We start from the raw sequence: 5,889 nt of genomic DNA on the forward strand, positions 1-5,889 counted from the left end.
GCTCCCCTGACATCGTCCTTTACCACCTCCATTATGCATTTCCCGATGATCCGCCTCAGCACTTCCCCCACCCCTATAGGCCTACATCGTGGATTCTTATCCAAGGGAATGAGGCGGCAGGCCGTCAGAGCATGGAGGTGTTGGCAGCACGAGGTTGCTAGCTTTCTTGCAAGGGCGGCAATGGCAGTGCAGAGATCACTTGCTACGGGGCCAAACTTGTTAGTGCTAAGGATGACTCTCCAACCGTTTGCATCCAGACCTGAAGGGTCGGCTCCTCCTCGAGTCTTCAGTGCTTTTTTCCACATCATCCCTCCTGTTATTTTCTCGAACAGGACAGCATTTGGTGGGATATAGTCACCCTGGAACCTGATGCCTTCATCCTCACTTGCAGGGGGATGTTTTTCCTTCAGTTGTTTTATTGTATCTCTGTTTATTGGTAGAACGCCACCGGAGGATTCCTCTGTGAGAGATCTTACCGCCAAAGACACTTTCCCCACACGCATTTTGTTTCCAACCTTTCTTGCAACGTCATCGGTGTTTTGCTTTCCGCCTCCTATAAATTTTAGTCTCTCCTGCAGTGTTCTTGCTTCACATAGGAGATCATCTAGGGCCCCATTCTGCCACAATGTCAATCTTCTCTTCATTGCTGCCACATTTTCTCTGTGCTTAGTCCTTGTCTGTGTCCTCTGACAGAATAGATGTGGTATTATTGCCAGTGTTCGAAGAGCTAAAGGGGCAAGGAAGCTGTCCCGAGTGAACTCGGTTATGAGGCGAGTCATCTCCCGAAAAATTTCTTTGGTGGCCGCACACTTGGGTGGTTCAAACAGGTTTGCTGGCGACCACCTGACAATTTCTGAGTATGTTTCTTTAATCCATTTGTCTGCATTTTCCATCGACATGCCATTTCACTGTGGTGGCTGTCTGCCATTCACCTCGTGGGCATCTGCTCCTATTGGAGCAGCGTTTATTGGTACTACAATCCACACATCAGAATGATACACCGGGAGCAGGAATTGTCACACCTAACACTTGTTTATATAACCTTGGCAGAAATAACCACTATTTGTATGGTCGCACTGAAGTAAGATTAGTTATATATACTCACTTGGTTGACTATCACTACATGAAGTGACCGTTACTACTACTACTAAAACTTTGTTAATAATAATAATAATAATAGTAATAACAACTACAACAACCAGATCATCCAAACACATTACCAGATAATAGATTATACAATTATGTAACTATAATTACATAATCTTGACCATAATTAATTACATAACTGGTGGAGTTTTTTTCTCTAATTACCCAAACGATTATCATGATATAATTCCTTACCCTTGACCCGTTAGAAAGGGTGTACGCGTGTTGATTGGTTATTGATAATCTCGTGCGATTATTCATGATTAGATTGTAATTCAGGTAAAGGTGAATTATTCTCTTTGTGTGATAATTGGCCTCTATTGTTTGGTTCAGTTCTTCAGATGTTTGTGTTTTGGTAATTATCAGTGAATTATTGATGATTAGAGTGTAGTAGTGTGTTTGTGTCTGTGTGTGTGTGATTTCTTGTGTGTGTCTGTATATGTGTTTTGTGTATGGGTGTGTGTGTGTGTGTCTGTATGTGTGTGATTTTTTGTGTGTGTCTGTATATGTGTTTTGTGTATGGGTGTGTGTGTGTGTGTTTGTGTGTGAGAGAGAGAGAGAGAGAGAGAGAGAGAGAGAGAGAGAGGTAAACATTCATTATCACCCTCTTACAATACCCATAAAATCTTTCAATATTTTTTCTCACTTGTTTGTTTGTAACACCGAGGAAAACATAATCCAACTGGACAAAATACTACCGGACAAAATCTCATTGGACATAAAGACCATTGGACAAAATAATGGACATAATTTCACGTGTATATCAAGGTCATTGAATAAAATACCGGACAGGATCTCACTGGACATTAAGGCCATTGGACAAAATCTTATCGGACAATATTTCCCACTCTTGGACAAAATCCCTCCTGCCAAAGAAGAAGGTTAAGTTGGTTTAGTTTGGTTAGATAAGGTTGGTTTAGAACTTTAGGTTAGATTACATTATGTTTGGTTGGATTAGGTTAGGTTGGAATAGTTAGAGTGCGTTGGTGTAGCTTCAAAGTGCAGTGCGTTATGTAGTGTTAAGGTAGAGTGCGTTGGTGTAATATTAAGGTAGAGCGCGTGGGTGTGGTGTGAAGGTAGATTATGTAGGTGTAGTGACAAGGTAGAGTGTATGGGTGTAGTGTCAAGGTAGAGTGCGTTGGTGTAATATTAAGGTAATTGTGTGGGTGTAGCGTCAAGGTAGAGTGTATGGGTGTAGCGTCAGAGTAGAGATGTAGCGTAAGGTAGAGTGTGGGTGAATTTAGAGTGCGTTGGTGTGGTTAAGGTAGAGTGAGGCTGTAGCGTGAAGGTAGAGTGCGTTGGTATAATATTAAGGGAGAGTGTGGGTGAAGGTAGAGTGTTGGTGTATTGGAGAGGTTGCGGTGTGGTATTAAGGTAGAATGCGTTTGTGTAATATTAAGGCAGAGTGTAGTGTAAAGTAGAGTGCGTGGGTGTAGCGTGAAGGTAGAGTGCGTTGGTGTGGTATTAAGGTAGAATGCGTTTGTGTAATATTAGGGCAGAGTGTAGTGTTAAAGTAGAGTGCGTGGGTGTAGCGTCAAGGTAGAGTGCGTTGGTGTGGTAAGAAAGTAGAGTGTGTGGGTGTAGCGACATCCCTCAAGGGGGTAACATCGACCCATACAGCTAAATCTTTTAACCCACCGGCGGTCGTCTCATACCCGACCGTGATTGGCTACCTCACGGATGACTGAGAACCCATCAAATGTACTGTAATGACGCAAGGGGTAATATGACTTTATCTGATTGGCTAAACTCATGGGTGGGTGAGAACCAATCAGGCCAAGGGAACTTTTGTGGGGGGGGAAGAGGGGGTGTGTTTAGAGTTGAAATATAAACACGATTTTTATGTTTAGTTCAAAAAGTAAAGTTTGTTTTAATTAAGCCTCAGTAGATGTGTATATGTATATTGTGTATATAAATTACTCGCGGTGTGTATATATTGTGTATGTAAATTAATCCCAGTGAAATTTAGTGACTTCAACTGCGCAAAAATGTTCTCTTTAACCCTGTGCGTAGTGTGGTCAGAAGTGCGCATGATTTTAAGTTCATTATTGTTTCTCTTTTAATTATTTCTTTATCGGTGTGTTATTTGATTATTCTTATCTATTTATCAATTATTTACATTATATTTCCATTTAATTATTCAGTTACATTTACTCACTTATCTCTACATATTTGTGAATTTATCCATTTATCAAGTTATTTCCCTTTATTACTCTTAGCGAGGAATTCCAACACGTGTAAAATTTAATGCGAGAGCAATAAATATTTCTCACGCATATTTCACATTTTTTTTACGTAACCCGAATTTAGGACGAATGCATAAACGAAATGGTAACTAAATCGTTCATATACGCTCATAAATCATCTTTTTTTTGTTGCGTAACCCGGATTTAGGATGAGTGTTACGAGTTTAACTAAAGGAGAGTGACATGTCGACAGGTCAGTAATTACCCGGATGGTGGTGTGAGAGAGAGAGAGAGAGAGAATTTAAACTTAAACTGACTTAACCTAAGCCACTCTAACTTAACCTACATTAAAACTAACCTAACCAAATTTATCCCAATCATATCTTACACTAACCTAACCTAACCTAACCTAACCTAACCTAACCTAACCTAAACCTAATGAACCTTGAGTAACGTCACCTGACCCTATTCCTTCTTCTTCTCCTCTCCCTCTTTCCTCCCACACCACACCTCTCCATCCTTCCCCTCCTCCTCCTCCCTCCTCCCCATTCTCTTACCTTCCCCTCCCCATTCCCTACTCCCCACTCCTCCCACTTCCCCACTCCTCCCACCCCTGACTCCCTATACTGCACTGTCAGCTTTTTCTGTGACAAGAGGCCACCCTACACACAGGGGTTTGTGCCATTCTCGGTGGGAGGGGAGGGGTGAGGAGGAAGGGTAAGGGGTGGGAGGGGAGAGGGGGAGGGGGGTGAGATGGATGACCCAGGATCTCAGTGGTGAGGTTGTGTGCAGGGAACACCTCTCAGGCAACAGCAGTAGTCAGACTCGCTCCCTGTAGAATTGGCCCATTAGTTCACGCGGTTTGTGCACCGTCAAGGGCATACCTGGCGAGGCAGTTTGAGAGAAGAGAGAGAGAGAGAGAGAGAGAGAGAGAGAGGAGAGAGAGAGAGAGAGAATATTTTTTGAGGCTCTGATGATGAAAAGTTTAGTCACAATGCATCCGTTGGAACTTTACCAGACACGGACAGACACGGACATGGATAGTTACGGACATAGACGGACACGTACTGGACAGATACGGATACGGACAGAGAGGACACGGATAGTTAAGGAAATAGACAGATACGTACACGGACATGGGCAGATACGTACATAGAGACAGTTACGGACATTGACAGACACGGACACGAGCAGACAGCACCAGTAAGAAATAATAACGTACTGAACTATCGCGTGGAAGATTAATCCATATTATTACCAAGAACTGTACGATCGCCAACCACGGTCACCCAAACAACCACGGTCACCCAAACAACCACGGTCACCCAAACAACCACGGTCACCCAAACAACCACGGTCACCCAAACAAGTACCGGACCTGACTGGATTGACCTTCACTGAGCCAGGTGCGACGACGTGTGGTTGGAACGGTATAGTTCACTCGACTACACTTTGGCTATACCGGTGTGGCTATACCTGGTGTGGCTATACCCGGTGTGGCTATACCTGGTGTGCCTATCTGGTGTGGACTATACCCGGTGTGGCTATACCTGGTGTGGTGATCTGGGGCTATACCTGGTGGTTATACGGTGTGGCTATACCTGGTGGCTATCCCTGTGGTTATACCTGGTGTGGACTATACCTGGTGTGGCTATACCTGGTGGTTATACCTGGTGGCTATACCTGGTGTGGTTATACCTGGTGGTTATACCTGGTGTGGCTATACCTGGTGTGGCTATACCTGGTGTGGCTATACCCGGTGTGGTTATACATGAAGTATACCTGGTGTGGTAACCTGGTGGTTATACCTGGTGTGGCTATACCTGGTGTGGCTATACCTGGTGTGGTTATACCGGTGTGGCTATACCTGGTGTGGCTATACCTGGTGTGGCTATACCTGGTGTGGCTATACCTGGTGTGGCTATACCTGGTGGTTATACCTGGTGTGGCTATACCTGGTGTGGCTATACCTGGTGTGGTTATACCTGCGCTATACCGTGTGGACTATACCTGGTGTGGACTATACCCGGTGGCTATACCTGGTGTGGCTATACCTGGTGTGGACTATACCTGGTGTGGCTATACCTGGTGTGGTTATACCTGGTGTGGACTATACCCGGTGTGGACTATATCCTGGTGTGGCTATACCTGGTGTGGTTATACCTGGTGTGGCTATACCTGGTGTGGCAATACCTGGTGTGGACTATACCTGGTGTGACTATACCTGGTGTGGCTATACCTGGTGTGGTTATACATGGTGTGGCTATACCTGGTGTGGCTATACCTGGTGTGGTTATACCGTGGCTATACCTGGTGTGGCTATACCTGGTGTGGCTATACCTGGTGGCTATACCTGGTGTGGACTATACCGGTGTGGCTATACCTGGTGGCTATACCTGGTGTGGCTATACCTGGTGGACTATACCGGTGGACTACCTGGTGGCTATACCTGGTGTGGCCATACCTGGTGTGGACTATCCTGGTGTGGACTATACCTGGTGTGGCTATACCTGTGGCTATACCTGGTGTGGCTATACCTGGTGGACTATACCTGGTG

Source organism: Homarus americanus, unplaced genomic scaffold, assembly GCF_018991925.1.
Source record: "Homarus americanus isolate GMGI-L3 unplaced genomic scaffold, GMGI_Hamer_2.0 scaffold59526, whole genome shotgun sequence".
In the NCBI taxonomy this organism is placed as follows: Eukaryota; Metazoa; Arthropoda; class Malacostraca; order Decapoda; family Nephropidae; genus Homarus; species Homarus americanus.